Source organism: Schistocerca piceifrons, chromosome X (genome assembly GCF_021461385.2).
Source record: "Schistocerca piceifrons isolate TAMUIC-IGC-003096 chromosome X, iqSchPice1.1, whole genome shotgun sequence".
NCBI lineage: Eukaryota > Metazoa > Arthropoda > Insecta > Orthoptera > Acrididae > Schistocerca > Schistocerca piceifrons.
This window is the reverse complement of record NC_060149.1, coordinates 309,170,422-309,187,152: the sequence shown is the minus strand read 5'-3', so window position 1 is coordinate 309,187,152 and position 16,731 is coordinate 309,170,422. Positions and strand designations below refer to the sequence as shown.

The following is a 16,731-nucleotide window of genomic DNA, read 5'->3' as shown; positions in this document are numbered from 1 at the left end:
AAACTTTCATTAAATTGTTTGCACGATTCAGTAAGTTGTTTGAAACGGTTGTCGTATTTTTCATTGAGTTGTTTGCACGATTCATTAAGTTGTTTATAATTGTTGTCTAGTTTTCCATTAAGTTGTTTGAAATGGTTGTCGAATTTTTCATTCCGCTGTTTGAAACTTTCATTAAGTTGTAGTAATAATGCCATAACTTGATCCCAGCCAAAATTAGCGGCTCTATTCTCTGTGCTGTGTGGTGGTGTATGTGCATTTGCCACGTTTTGTGTACCGGTAACCATTTGGTCATTGTCTGATTCACAAAAAGGTTTGCCAATCGGATGTGCACTGTTGGTCACTACATCGGAATCAAATAAATTTGACGTGTTTTGTGTATATTGTTCACCTTCGTTAGAAACATTTATCTGTTCACTGCGTAAATTTTGCATGTTAGGTGTGTCAAACTGGTCAGCGTCCATTGTAACGGAACGTGCCGTGTCATCAATTGTTACATTTACGGTGGACATAATTGCATTTGTTTGCTCATCATTAGGGTCAAAGTCAATACTAGTGATCGGCAGGCACTGATTATCTGTAATTAGACGATTATCACTATTACACTGAGTGTCGCTAGTATTATCAGTCAAATCATTCGAGTCGGCTATTTCACTCATTGCACATCGCGATATACTGTTAACAGTTTTTCGCGGCATTTTTCACTAATCAAAATGAAGCACAAAATGAAACAAAGACGAAGCAAAAATGGAACAAACACAATTACAACAAAGACCAATAAATTGCCGATGATCTGTGAAAGAAAGGAGTGACAAATTAGTAAATGCGTTGCGCCAGATACAAACTACAGTTGAAATTAAGTAAATAAGAGCAAATATATAACTGACTACCTCTCAGAAATTCACAAAGAAATACGATCCTGGCCGGTTGTCAACAAGTGTAACCTCCCCACAAAATTCTTTCACATCTAGTGTAACCTTAAAACAGAAAAATTCCTAAACTTCTCAACAGTAAAAAATTATAATTTTGTCGTTCACATTCAGTGTAACGTCCCAACAAAAAATAAATTCAGTAACCTGGTAATAATACAATGTAACTAACCTCTCTATTAAATTGTCGCTCACTTATAACTTTTCAATAATTGACTGTGAATTTAACCTGGTAGATTTTGGACGTCAGCAGTGCTGCGTCATGGCCCTGAAAGATCATTCTGAATAAAAAAAGAAAAATTCTTACCTCAATGAAGTCGCCGGATAACGCATATACACTCCTGGAAATGGAAAAAAGAACACATCGACACCGGTGTGTCAGACCCACCATACTTGCTCCGGACACTGCGAGAGGGCTTTACAAGCAATGATCACACGCACGGCACAGCGGACACACCAGGAACCGCGGTGTTGGCCGTCGAATGGCGCTAGCTGCGCAGCATTTGTGCACCGCCGCCGTCAGTGTCAGCCAGTTTGCCGTGGCATACGGAGCTCCATTGCAGTCTTTAACACTGGTAGCATGCCGCGACAGCGTGGACGTGAACCGTATGTGCAGTTGACGGACTTTGAGCGAGGGCGTATAGTGGGCATGCGGGAGGCCGGGTGGACGTACCGCCGAATTGCTCAACACGTGGGGCGTGAGGTCTCCACAGTACCTCGATGTTGTCGCCAGTGGTCGGCGGAAGGTGCACGTGCCCGTCGACCTGGGACCGGACCGCAGCGACGCACGGATGCACGCCAAGACCGTAGGATCCTACGCAGTGCCGTAGGGGACCGCACCGCCACTTCCCAGCAAATTAGGGACACTGTTGCTCCTGGGGTATCGGCGAGGACCATTCGCAGCCGTCTCCATGAAGCTGGGCTACGGTCCCGCACACCGTCAGGCCGTCTTCCGCTCACGCCCCAACATCGTGCAGCCCGCCTCCAGTGGTGTCGCGACAGGCGTTTATGGAGGGACGAATGGAGACGTGTCGTCTTCAGCGATGAGAGTCGCTTCTGCCTTGGTGCCAATGATGGTCGTATGCGTGTTTGGCGCCGTGCAGGTGAGCGCCACAATCAGGACTGCATACGACCGAGGCACACAGGGCCAACACCCGGCATCATGGTGTGGGGAGCGATCTCCTACACTGGCCGTACACCACTGGTGATCGTCGAGGGGACACTGAATAGTGCACGGTACATCCAAACCGTCATCGAACCCATCGTTCTACCATTCCTAGACCGGCAAGGGAACTTGCTGTTCCAACAGGACAATGCACGTCCGCATGTATCCCGTGCCACCCAACGTGCTCTAGAAAGTGTAAGTCAACTACCCTGGCCAGCAAGATCTCCGGATCTGTCCCCCATTGAGCATGTTTGGGACTGGATGAAGCGTCGTCTCACGCGGTCTGCACGTCCAGCACGAGCGCTGGTCCAACTGAGGCGCCAGGTGGAAATGGCATGGCAAGCCGTTCCACAGGACTACATCCAGCATCTCTACGATCGTCTCCATGGGAGAATAGCAGCCTGCATTGCTGCGAAAGGTGGATATACACTGTACTAGTGCCGACATTGTGCATGCTCTGTTGCCTGTGTCTATGTGCCTGTGGTTCTGTCAGTGTGATCATGTGATGTATCTGACCCCAGGAATGTGTCAATAAAGTTTCCCCTTCCTGGGACAATGAATTCACGGTGTTCTTATTTCAATTTCCAGGAGTGTATATCTGCTCTTGCAATAAATTTTTGTGGCACAGCCCTGTGCAATGCTGGCCGATAGATTTGTCACTTATGAAAGGAAACAACTGATTTTTTCTTTTGCAATAATCGGGAAGATCATGGATTGGAGAAATTAGTAAATTCTTTAAATTGAAATGAATGGTTGTTAAAAGTTACTTTTTATGCGAAAGATTATTATTAGGAGATTTTTAAAACATTTACATGGGACTTGAGATAACAATACTACATATGCGCGAGGCTGCTTTTTACCTTATACAATAATGCTCAGGCTCCGGCATCGCTGCACCACGACCGGCCCAGCCAACACGATACACCAGACTGCTCGCTAGCAACAACTTACTCGTACAGCTGCAGAGTTCCTACTGCAGTCAACACTGCTTTCTGGTCTGAGATTCTCTTATACCTTACATATCGCAGGTAGCGCGTGAGCAATACATCGAAATTACATCTGCTCGGACCTCTTACACTGGTCATACCCTGAGGTGACTGAAACCCGCAAACTGCCCACCAGAGCGTTGTTTCACTATGTACCAGCATTATCCTTAATTTATGAGCGTGAGTGTATAATATTTGTAGCATTCAGTCAGTACTCAGAAAAATGGTTTTCGTTTGGCATATATTTTTTCTAAGCAATGTCCCGAAACGAATAAGGTACTTTCTCTGATTCCGAGCTAGATAATTTGTTTGAGTATTCAGACTGATTATTTTTACTTGAGGTTGTTCAGTTTTCTGAAGGCATTTCGTATAGCTCATTTCAGTACAGTCTACAGAGAATATTAGATATCCGTATTTATATCTCCTTTCGATCCTTTCAAACACCCAAACAACTAATTGTGTGTTGTGCTCAGGTGTAATTCACTTCAGAACTTTATGAAGTGATAAGCAGGAACAACAGAAATTACAGAAAATATTTTTTTGTAACACTACTAGAGTCGAGTAATTTATTCTTAATTTTGTTTCCAATATGGTGCTAGGAATCACACAGACAACCATCTTATCTCATTCTTCCATCGAAATAAAGGAAACGAATGGTAATCAAGTACTTTCCACCTCTCAAAAGAGCAGTGAGTTGTAGAAAGGAGATATGGCCACATGAGATATGCGAAACGCAGCGTCAGTGTGTCCTGTGAACATGAGCCTTGGAAAATGAACATGTTGTTTCCGAATCTATAGGGGCCGAACAATCGTACTAGGTAATGAAGTGATCCAGATTCAAAATCCGAGGAGTGGCACATACATTAAGCATAGCGCGTGAGCCGCCACTCCTCCGCTCAGCTTTCTTGTTATAGAGAGCGCGGCAAGCGTTGGTAATCCAGCGGCAGGGCTGGATTACCAAGTCCAGCTGTGATCTGGCTCTCTGTGAAGGGGACAATAGTCGTACAGCACACAGGCAAGATTGTCTGAGAGTGCCTAACATCAGAACGTTTTTTCTAAGGCCTCTGGAAACTTTCCTGGACGTTAGGATGTAAATACATTTAATAGCCAGAATGAGATTTTGACTCTGCAGCGGAGTGTACGCTGATATGGAACTTCCTGGCAGATTAAAACTATGTGCCGGACCGAGACACGAACTCGGGACCTTTGCCTTTCGCGGGCAACTGCTCTACCAACTGAGCTACCCAAGCACGACTCACGCCCCGTCCTCACAGCTTTACTTCTGCCATTACCTCGCCTCCTACCTTCCAAACTTTACAGAAGCTCTCCTGCGAACCTTTCAGAACTAGCACTCCTGAAAGAAAGGATATTGCGGAGACATGGCTTAGCCACAGCCTAGGGGATGTTTCCAGAATGAGATTTTCACTCTGCAGCGGAGTGTGCGCTAATATGAAACTTCCTGGCAGATTAAAACTGTGTGCCGGACCGAGATTTAAGTGCTCTACCAACTGAGCTACCCAAGCACGACTCACACCCGTCCTCATAGCTTTACTTCTGCCAGTACCTCGCCTCCTACCGTCCAAACTTTACAGAAGCTCTCCTGCGAACCTTGCAGAACTAGCACTCCTGAAAGAAAGGATATTGCGTAGACATGGCTTAGCCACAGCCTAGGGGATGTTTCCAGAATGAGATTTTCACTCTGCAGCGGAGTGTGCGCTGATATGAAACTTCCTGGCTGAATAAAAGGTTCGCAGGAGAGCTTCTGTAAAGTTTGGAAGGTAGGAGGCGAGGTACTGTCAGAAGTAAAGCTGTGAGGACGGGGCGTGAGTCGTGCCTAGGTAGCTTAATTGGTAGAGCACTTGCCCGCGAAAGGCAAAGGTCCCGAATCCGAGTCTCGGTCCGGTACACAGTTTTAATCTGCCAGGAAGTTTCATATCAGCACACACTCCGCTGCAGAGTGAAAATCTCATTCTGGAAACATCCCCTAGGCTGTGGCTAAGCCATGTCTCCGCAATATCCTTTCTTTCAGGAGTGCTAGTTCTGCAAGGTTCGCAGGAGAGCTTCTGTAATGTTTGGAAGGTAGGAGGCGAGGTACTGGCAGAAGTAAAGCTGTGAGGTCGGGGCGTGAGTCGTGCTTGGGTAGCTCAGTTGGTAGAGCTGTTGCCCGCGAAAGGCAAAGGTCCCGAGTTCGAGTCTCGGTCCGACACAAAGTTAATCTGCCAGGAAGGTACTTTTAATAGCATTTACAGATCTTCCCACGGGGCAGGATCAAGCAGAATGTGAATTAGCAGAAGGAGGGAGGCAAGAATGATCGGAATACCAGCTACTCAGGCAAAGGGATTGGAAAAAAACCTCTTGAGGTTCGTTAAAGTAGAAATAAACTAAAATGTTTCTGTAGAAGTTGCAGTGTTTGCTTTTTGTGACTGTCTGAATGTCGCACTTGTTAGCTATAACCCCGAGACTGTTCTGAGATGTAACGGCATTGCTGGGAAGTACTTGAGATGTCAGGAAGAGACTGTTACTAGAGTATAATTTTGGGTCAAATGCTCGAATTGGAGTTTTTCTGTGTTCAGTTAAATAGCGAGAAGGCTCAAATCTGTTGCTTCTGATAAACATTGTGTGTGTGTGTGTGTGTGTGTGTGTGTGTGTGTTTGTGTGTGTGTTTGTGTGTGTGTTGTGTGTGTGTTGCTTCTATCAAACAATGACTCGCGGATCAAACAGACGCTGGCAACATTTATTAAATTATTTTCACAAGTATAGGAGTATTGTAAGTGGATAAAATTCAGCCAATTCAAATTTTGTTTATGCATCGTATCATATGTCTAATTACATCGAGTATCTGCGATCTTCATCGTACGACGAAAAGCAAATTTCACCGTGCATTTACTGAATATGTCTATTTTGCATACCGGTTGCAAAGCATTGAAACTTTATTTTCAATACGGGAGCATCATTTGTGATTGTACAAGTAGTGTACATATGACATTTCAGAGTAATTTTCCAGTGACAATCATGAATGCGGTACAAGCGCCGTTGAAAAATGACTCAATGTACATGAGTCTCGGTCAGCCAGAGCTCTCAGGCAGAATAAAAGTCCATGTAACCTACCACAGCACGATACAAACTATTGATTTATTGCATGAAATAAAATATTGCTGTTTTGCACTACATGAGTACAAATGAACAACAGATTACTTCCAAGTAGCCTGTTAACCACCAAAATAGTGGCAAAAAGTCTGAGCGACTCATATAATCATTATTGTACGTATTTCTCATCATTTCGTATGTTCCTAAAAGTGTTTTTCTCCTACTTATAACTTGATGTTGGCTCTTTGTAGAACTGCGGTTTTCCGATGAGCTTCAGAACAATGCCACTATGTTCAAGTTCAGAACAAAAGACGCAGTGATAGCAGCGCTTTTAAATTATGAACGGCTGTGTCTGAATCTTCAAGAATAATTAATGACAGAACAATCGTCATCCCAGGGATTTTTTTTAAAAGAGTTATATCAGAACTTGTTTACGCGGCATCTTTACAGTACGACAGATGGGAATGTTATGTTGTGTACCACGCTCCGAAAACGGCTGGAAGCCCAGTTGATTAAGGTCAACCAGCTTGTGGCTGCTGCTTAAAGATGCGGCGGCCGCGGAGACCTTGACGGAAGCGTGTCACGGGTTGGCGTTTAACGCACGGTCGTTTTCCAGAGCGCTCCTTCCCATGAAACCGCAGTTGCTTCAAGGCGAGTATCGGCCAGGTTCGCATGATGGAAGTTAAGAGTTCATTATGTCGTCGATACGGAGGTCGTTAGAGACAGACGAGTAGGTTTGTGGGAGAAGGAAAGAACTGAGTGTAGCCTTGTCAAGAAAGATCCTGAATCAAGATAGCTGTATGGGGCTATGAACTACAATTCCCCAAATGTGACTCTACAACCTTAATTACGTCACCACCTCGTTCACCCGAGGCGTTTTCGGACGCTGACAGTACAATACTGACCGCTCCGTTATCAGTATCTGGTAGGAATTCGAGTAATGGTTTTTTTTTGTTGTTGTTGCGAAATGCAGTGCTATGCGAGTGAGACGAAGTAGCTACTAGACCTGGCAAAAAGCAGTCTACGTTCGATATGTCTACTGGACAGAAACGAGAGAGGAAGGAGGAGGGAAAAGTCCATCAGAGGTGAAGGGATTTTCTCCTGTTGTTGCAGCCAACTGCAATTATTGGCAGCGTCAACCACGATGACGCACATCATCTGGGTGCTAAAGCGATTCTTCTTTGAAATAACTGCCGAATAACTGTGTCGAAAACTCACACAATTGACTGAATGAAGAGTAAAAACACAGTACCTAACAAAGGTCTTCTAATTTGAAGGCAAACTGAGCATCAGTCGTTTGTCAGTAAGAGAACGAGGTGTGATAATGGTATTATCTCAAGGTGACTGGTAAGGACTTCTGGTGTCAAGATACACACTTGGACGACTTGTAATTAAGGGCACCCCTCCACTCCTCTCGCCGCGACCAACCACCAGCAATTGACTAGGGTCACACCCACTTCTCCCATCCCCCTTTGCTCTCTCCCTACCCTTCCCCCTGAACCAAGTAGATTCAAGTATCCCCTCCCCCTCCTCATCATTTATAACTGGAGCACCTGAATGGGTGGGTTCGATCTGAAGCTGTGCACCGTGGGGAGAGGACAAGGGTGTGTCTATTTCTTAAAAACAATTTAATGTTATTGTAATAATGTTCGGTCATATCACTTGAGGTCTAGGATGTGGGTATTTGCCGATAACAAATGAAATTTGATATTGCACTTCAAAATGGTTCAAATGGCTCTAAGCACAACGGAACTTAACATCTGAGGTCTTCAGTCCCTTAGACTTAGAACTATTTAAACCTAACTAACATGAGGACATCACACACATCCATGCCCGAGGCAGGATTCGAACCTGCGATCGCAGCAGCAGCGCGGTTTCCGACTGAAGCGCCCAGAACCGCTCGTCCACAGCGGCCGGCGATATTACACTATTTTCATCATTCGAGGCACCACCAGAGACCACACCAGGCAGATGTGTAACATTTTTCTGTGTTTTCCACAATTTTAGCTGTCTCTACACATATTTACAATTTTTATTAGTTTTCCGTATATTGCACAAATTTATTTATTTTTCCACATTTTTTACAATTTTTCCTTAATTTTACCTATTTTATCCAATTATGTGAGTTTCATCCCTCTGCACTCGATATCACGTCAACAATGCGTCACATCTTGTCACGTTATGTTGCGTTGTGACATCACCTCAGCCAATCACAGTGCAGCAGCATGTACCCAAACGTACGCGAATTATTCATCATTGCTAAGCCACCATTAAATCACTAATGTGTGTGTGTGATGTCATAGTGTACTGTGCTAGAAACAAACACATTACCCTACTGGTAGAAACAATGACATAATGACATATTCTGCAAAACTAATGACATCATAGCACTACAGTTTAAGCGATTTCCAACCAGAGATATTGTATGTCTAAGAAATAAGACCTCGCTATACATGAACCCTTGCTAAGCTACCACTACATTACTAGACTGTGTGATGTCATAGTTCATTAAAACTAGTGCTTTGTTGGAAATAATGACAACACGGTAAATTTATGATGCTATAGCAAAATTCTGAGGTTTACCGAATTTCAACCAAGGAGACGTTATGAGTGTGTAAGTACTAAATGCGCTACAAAAAATACTCATGAAGAGAGCTGACCAGTATCTCCAACCACCTCCTGCGAAAAGTAAGTCACTTGCAGAGTAGGGCACACTTCGAACTCCGACACTTGGATTATGGTCTCAAACACACTGCATCAACCCAGCAAATACCGAAAACATTTGCATTTTTAGGTGAAATCATCCCCGATGTGACCGACTTGCTTGCTGGCGCAAAAGACGCTATTGCTATATTAAGCATTCAGTGATGGACCCAGTAATAACGGCAAACAAGTCCTCACCCGTTGGTGGAAATATGTGGACAGCATTGCACATAAGCGTCATCCCCTCCCTCCTTCCTTTCTCTAGACCAATGAGAAACAAGTTCCCCAACCATCCTGGTTTCAAAACTAGTGCTTGTGTATGGGCGGCATGAGTTTCGGTCAGCCAGAGCTCTCAGGTAGAATAAAAATCCATGTAACCTACCACAGCATGATACATTCTATTGCATTATTGACATCTTGAGGTATCGGGTATTCTGCTAGATATTTGCATCGTTCATGCACGATATTTCGACAAAGTGAGTCGTTATCTTCGTCAGGTGCTACATAAGACTACTCTTTGAGTGGAATGGGTCCAGTATTTACACCGACAGTGTCCCCCTCCATGGTTCAAGATATTCCCTCCGCAGTTCGCTCTCGGTAGAAGCATCCTGCCATGTTCCATCTTCATTTCTAGCGGGACTGAACCGTACAGGGAACATCTGGTAACGCACCAGACCGACAAGGAACACCTGCACGCAGATGGGTGCAATGGCCAAAGACGAATCTCCAGTGCTCGATCTGTCGCACCGGACCGAAGAGGGAACGCCTAAGAACGTTTCTAGCAAGAGTGGACCACAGAAGGAACACCTGGAGTTGGGACAGACTAAAAACGGAACGCCAGTGGGCATACAGGTGTACCCCTTCGTGCGCTGTCCCCACTGCTCAGCCCTTCCTCTACACTCCCTCCACGCCACGGCCTCCCTCTGTACCTGGCCCTGGTTCGTCCGATACTAGAGTACGCTGTCGTGATGTGGGGCAACGCTGCCGACACGCACATCGCGACGCTCCAGCGCGTCCAAAACAGGGCGCTGGGCCTTGTCCCTCACCAGCCGCCTCGCTACCCAACGAGGCTGCTTCACGAGGAAGCTGGCGTCCCGCTTCGCCTGATTCGTGGTCTGGGCCGCCAGATCCACCACAGGCTGACAATACGTTGGCTCGACCTGCGGGAGTAGCCAAACTCCCGCGGTGGCGATGACGCCACTTAGAGCGTCTCCATAGTCAGAGACGCTCCCTGAAGGTAGCTCAACAAGTTAGGCAACTCAGTTCAACCCTGAGGTCAAAGCAGGAACAGCAGCTACGCTGCTTACACTGCCCTCAAACCTGGCAGATGACGGCAGTTTTTTACAGCAGCAGCAGCATACAGGTGCACCAGACTGAAGACGCTGACACTGACTGACAGACCTTGCCCTTTGTCCAAGATGTAAGGAGTTTGAGAAGATAGTTGCTGATCCTCCTGTTCCTGTTGGATTGATGATGATGACGACCTCTTGTTAATGGATTGGCTTGAAGATTATCTGAAAAAATCATAAAGAGACATGAGTACCAGTCAGGCTGGCGTTATTAAGATTCCCCTTGTTCTTCTTCTTCTTCATCTTCTTTGCTGCCTTGAATTTAATCTCAGTGAGGGTGAACTAATCCGTTGGTGGCGAATTATCCCGTAAAATCTTGGCCACTTCCTCAGTCATGTTTATCCAGTCTCGGTGGGTGAAAGTAGGATAGGAATTGATGAGTTCCAGGTCTCCTCATGAGATTAACTCTTGGCCCATGAATTTCCATTCCAAGGGTTCACACCCCTATTGGAAGTCATACGGCTGGTGTGGGACGTCAAGGTGCCTGTACCGAAGATGGGAAAGGGAAAGGCATGTTGTGGCTAGGTTCCAACATGGAGAGAGACGGTAATCTTCTTAAGCACTACCCTCACACTTTTCTTGTCCAGGGTGGGCAGGTATTCGAAGGACGGCCCCTCTTCTTCTTCTTCCGTCTTCGCCGTCCTCATTTCGGGAGAGAGGGCGAGTGAGGCCGGCATCTCCATATGCATGGCCACTTTCTCAGCCTCCTGCTGCATGCAACTGCATCCATGCTGTCCACCAGCGTGACTGGAGCAAGTGTCTCAAGCTCCATGACCACCATCCCAGCTGTCTGCATTTCGACATTAGCCAGAGTATTTATCATCTGTGTTTCTGTTCTGCCCCTGTCTTGGTGGGGGCAGGCACCTCTTCTTGTGTTGTGTGAGGCATGTAACACAGGGCCTCACGTAGGTGTTACACCTGGCTGAGCGCCTCATCCAACTCCACCTTCAGGGTGGCCCTCTTCTTTGCCATGGCCAGTACTAGTGCAGCAACTGTGTCATCGGTGGGGCTCCCCAACAGTTCGCGGAAGTCACCGATCTCTTCCTTATGGCAGCGCTGCTCACTTCCCCATCCTTGGCTAGCGACAACACGGTGGGGGATTGGAACGACTGCTGGCGACTCTTTCTCGATGTTGCAAGGCAAGCCAGCCTCTTCTTTTGCGAGTTGCAAGAGCGTCTCCTCCTCTCCTTCTTTATGTCATGGCTCCAGTTTTTTATTTAACTGCAGCCGCGATGGTTTGTCACATGTGCCCACCAAAGTTGACACACGACAAGGTTTCGCGTGGCTTAGTGCAGCTGCATGTGTAATATGCTTTCGCACACTTCAAACACGCAACTGCATTTCTGCAGAACTTGGCGGTGTGGCCAAGTTTTTGACAGTGGTAGCACTGCTTTGCCTTCGTCTTCTTCCTGTCGTGGTTGCCCCGGCTAACTTGAATAAGAACTCAACCGTGATAACGACTTTGCCTTCCTCTCGACGTCCAGACCTGTCGGATGTGTAAGTGAGCGAGACAGCCAGGTAACTTGGGGTCTATCTGGACATACACTTTGACTGGAAGACCCAGATGACTCACCTGCTGAACAAAACCAGACTACAAAACCTAGTCCGACAGTTACAAGGTCGCATCCATAGCTGCAACAGACAAACTGCAGTCCACACACATAAAACATTTATACAGCCAATATTGGAGTATGCAGCAGCCCCCCAGGGAGGCACATGAGCATGAATATATAGCAACTATACAGTACAGGGAGGAGACTCCCGCGCAGTATCGCGAAACTCCCCTATGTCACGCCAAGCAACGAGGTCTGTCGAGCAACCAAGATAGAACCCCTCCGAACTAGGCTGCTCAAGCTAAGAGCACGATACAGCAGACACATATTGAACAAAAGGCCCTATATGGAAGACTTCATCTCCATCAACCGCAGGACCCTACGAAAACCCAAATTGAAGTACACCACCGCTTTCAGCGCAATAGCCCAGAACACTGCCAAAAAAATGGTTCAGATGGCTCTAAGCACTATGGGACTTAGCATATGAGGTCATCAGTCCCCTGGACTTAGAACTACTTAAACCTAACTAACCTAAGGACATCACACACACTCATGCCCGAGGCAGGATTCGAACAAGCGCCTGTAGCAGCACTGCCAAAACTTACCCAGACCTAGCCCCAATGGTGGAGCCACTCACAGCCAACACCATAACGCCCCCTCCACCCCTCGCCTAGACGAGAGAACAGATTCAACCAATACACTATCACGACCCTCTCAAGCAGCTCCCCCTAGCTCTCTAATTGTAAATAATAATTAGGATCCATCAATTTGTTTCACACACTATTGCCTGTCGTCATTTCAAAAACATTAACTCAAACCTTATGATGCATATATTATACATACTCATGGCAACACAAAGCCTGCTAAGGGACCACCATATGTAGATATTCACATGTACCTTTCCTTGTAACTACCTTCTGCCACGCTCACTTCCCTCCACTAGGCATAAGTTTACTGCCACCTTCTATCTACTTATCACTCTCCAAACTACTGTCTAAAATATTAGTTATTATGTAATATTATTATATTCCAATTGTATAAAATATAAACTATGTCAGAATGAATAATGCTAATGTAACAATATCAAAACGAATAATGCAAACTGTAATGTCAAACTGAGTAATGTAAGTTGTAATAGCCCAATGAAATGGGCACTGAACTGCATGAAAAATAAATAAATGTAATAAAAATAACCTTTAAAGATTTACGGCTGAAAAGAGCATACAGGAAGCCCTGGAACAGCCCACCCTCTTCCATCAAAGGAGGCAATGAAAAAAATCAACGAGCTGTTTGGGTGGTGAAGATAAAGAGTTACGTTGTCGAAATATTACGCCTGAACGACGCTGATATTCGGCAGAATACCGACACCTCAAGATGTAAACAAATCGCCAAGAACGTCTGAAGAACGATGTATTGCATTATTATCAGTGCGTGTGCGACATTGCTGGAAGACATCTAAATAACTACACAAAAAAAAAAATTGAATAGGAGCGTTATCAATCCTTCTGTGTCCATTACATTGGTAAGGTTAGTCTCGAGTTTCCTTCAAAAATGAGCAGGAGTGGCGCAGTGCAACGAAGCCGCTATATTCTATGAGAGAAAGTCGACAAAATTGTAACGAACTGTGAACGGCAATGGGTGTGTGTTCATACGTTGGAGTGTTTGAAGCAAGTGCATAGTAAGAGTGTATTTGTTGTTAAATAATGCTTCGCGGAAATTATTTAATAGGGATATTGACGTATGTGCTTAAACATTGCACTATGCAAGTTTTTCAACATGGGATAGCGATGTACTTGTTTAAATATAGTAATGTGCTACTTTTTAACGTGGGATATCACTGTATTTGTTTAAATAGCATACTGTGCTAGCTGTTAAACATTTAAAATATGGTTATTTACAGAAAATTTGTCAAAATTGTAAATATCCATGGGAGGTGCTCATATATTGAATGCCTACAGAAAATGTTATGACGTCATTAATTTATATTTATTCAGCAGCACCCCAGTCACACATTGTAGTGTGAAAGTATTTTACATCATAAATTATGTTAATGTTTTTCGCCATTTTGCAGAATATGCGACGACGCTGTCAAATTACTGTAATTCAGCTGCGCCCCAGTCACACACTGTAATGTCAAAGTGTCTTACATCATAAATTGTGTTAATATTTCCTGCCGTTTTGGAGAATACGCCATGACATTAAATTATTCTAATTCAAATTGTAGGATGTGAGATCCGCCAGATATGCAAAACACCGTTTTTCCTCAGTACCCAAACATGTTTCAGCACCACTGTGCCATCACCAGTGGGTTTCCGTTTTATCTATTCTGTAATGTGAACATTTTTATTAAATGATTACAAAATTATGTGGATCTTTAGTTCAAACAGTAGTTCGTTTCTTTTTGTTAATATCTTTACACCTGGAGTGCATGATTTTTCCGGATCACTTGTATGTTATTTACTACAGGTAGCTTGTCATCTGCAACCAAACGATGTTGATGAGAAATTTTGCTGGGAGTTAACCTATCATTTAGAATGTAATTTAGTTTGACGCCATATTTCGCCCCTATATTCGTTTTTACTTACGTTATTCTCCGCATCATGGTGAGGCGTCGTCATGTACAGTTAAATATAACGTGTATTTTTGCTGTCAATGTGGGTGGCTGACTCTACGAAGAGGAAACAAGTAATACCTAGAGGGAGTTTGCGATGTATGTGTAGTGGATGATTCAAAAAAACGTTTACAAACTGACATGGCACATCGGGCGTACAACAAGGATCAGTAAAAACATAGGAACTGGGGTTCGCAAAGGCCATCCGGGGCTGCTAAATGGTGTTGCAGTTATTTAATCACATGCTACAAATGGACGCCCGCTACAGGAGGTACTCAAAGTATTGTCGAGATGCATCGAGACACGTCTGACATCGACGCTCCATTGACCAGCCCACCCTCTCAAAGGTACCTGGTGTATCTCGAGGACATCATACTGCCGCAACAATGCTGCCCAATACGACCCCTGGTTATGTAACAGGTGTTTCATACAAAGGGCGCTTCAGATACCCCCACAGGAAAACATGGATTGCGGACAGATGCGTGATCGTGGTAGCCATGCGACTGGCCCACCCCAAATGATCCAACTGCCAGGAAAGGTTGCGTGCAGATGAGCCCTCACTTGTCTGCTGAAATTCAGAGGTGCTCTGTCGCCCCGAAATCGAATGTAGCGACGAACAGGCATGGGAACATCATTCAGCATGTCCTGCAGAACATCTCGCACGAATACGAGATACGTGCGACCACCAAGTTGGTCCAGGAGAATGTACGACCCAATTAAACAGTCTTCGACGACGCCAACACACACGTTAAGGGTAAATTTGCGATATGAGGAATGTGTGCGTGTAGCATATGGGTTCACATCCGCCCATGTATGCAAGTTGTGAAAGTTCATCACATCCTCGAGTGAGAACGCAGCCTCAATGGGAAGAGGACACTCTCTGTCAAGCTTCGGTGTGCAGCGGATTCCTGCAGAACCACCGCGCAAATCCCATGCGCTTGTGTGCAATGCCTGGAAGCGTTGCAAATGAAACGGATGCAGTCCTTCGTCGTGTACGATGCGCCAGACGGAGAGTTGGAGGATATCTGTGGCGCGGGATACACCTCGTGTGTTTGCTGACGGTGTACGCTGCAACCTTCCGAGAACGCTTACTTCCGCCGCAGCTGACCGTGCTATTCATTGACACACGGAACGAGCGAACGAGCCGGTTTCCCACAAACGGTGGGGCAAGGTGGCGAATAATGTGTGGCACGGCCGCTTTCCATCCGGATATTTCGCACGATACAATCGCACGGCTAACTGTCCGCTGCAGTTGGCCGCACTATAAATCAAATGCATATCAACTATTTCGCGGTACGTGTAGCTAGCCATGTTAATTCTCAACGCTTTCACGGCGTGAATGGCGACAATTTCCGCGCGCTCCGCCCGTGTTTGTATATCAACGTCCTCTCGTGAGCGTAGCGCTCTCTCGTGGCGTTTGTCAGTTTGTAAACGTTGTTTCCTTTTTAATCAACGGGTATATGTTTGGGTAAATAAATATATCCTACAAATATTGTACTTTTTTCTCTTTTTAAACCTGTCAATTAATAACAACACACAGTTTATAAATTGCTATCAGTTAAACTTGCAGTAACAGCAGAGTCATGTAGTTATCAGCTGTATAACGTTTTCTTTTTTTTAAAAAAACGGAAAAAATTGACACGAAACGCAATTTGGTAGCACGCCGAATCCGGAAATTGGTAAACTAGCTGTATAATTGGTAAACCGGCGTCACGACGCCATACATACGCCACATACATCGCAGGACTACACAACAGTTAAGCCATAATTACGCCACAAACACGCCACGTTTGCACTGTATGTACGCCGCACATACACCATACATACACTGCATATACACCACAATGAGACACTTCGACAGTATAAAATGATGACGTCATAGCGTAGTCTGTAAAAATGTTAGTCGAATACCGCCGAATCTTGAAATTGTTAACAATTGCGTAAGACGCCAAATTGGAAATTGGTATGATTTTATAACAGACCAAAATGCAGGTGTACCAGCCAAAAAAGAATTGGCACATATGTAAACATATCAGTTCTTACGGACGTGCATTTACATTAAAAAATATCTGAGTTATATTAAAGATTGCAGAACCACTGCCACCCATCTGCACTGTACGGTTTATAGTGTGTGTGAATTCTACAAAAGTGTTAGTCCTCCAGACAAATTGTGTGTTTCACTGTGCAGAAAAATGGTAGCCAATGTTAGAATAGCTAAAGCCTTTTGTATCTAACAACAAAGTACTGGAAACGTTCTGTCAACACTCCACAAATATCGAGATTGTGTAAAGAATTTGCATCAAATATTCAGGTGCTGTGTATATGCGTTAGCGATTGTGTATGTTAGAGTA

General features: G+C 45.0%; 1 non-coding gene across 1 annotated transcript; it reads left to right on the top strand.

Moving 5' to 3' along the window:
• The first annotated feature begins 5,210 nt into the window (after nt 1–5,210).
• Trnas-cga lies at nt 5,211–5,285 on the top strand. Its single transcript has one exon. It is a non-coding gene; the product is annotated as a tRNA-Ser (tRNA).
• Nucleotides 5,286–16,731: the final 11,446 nt, after the last annotated feature.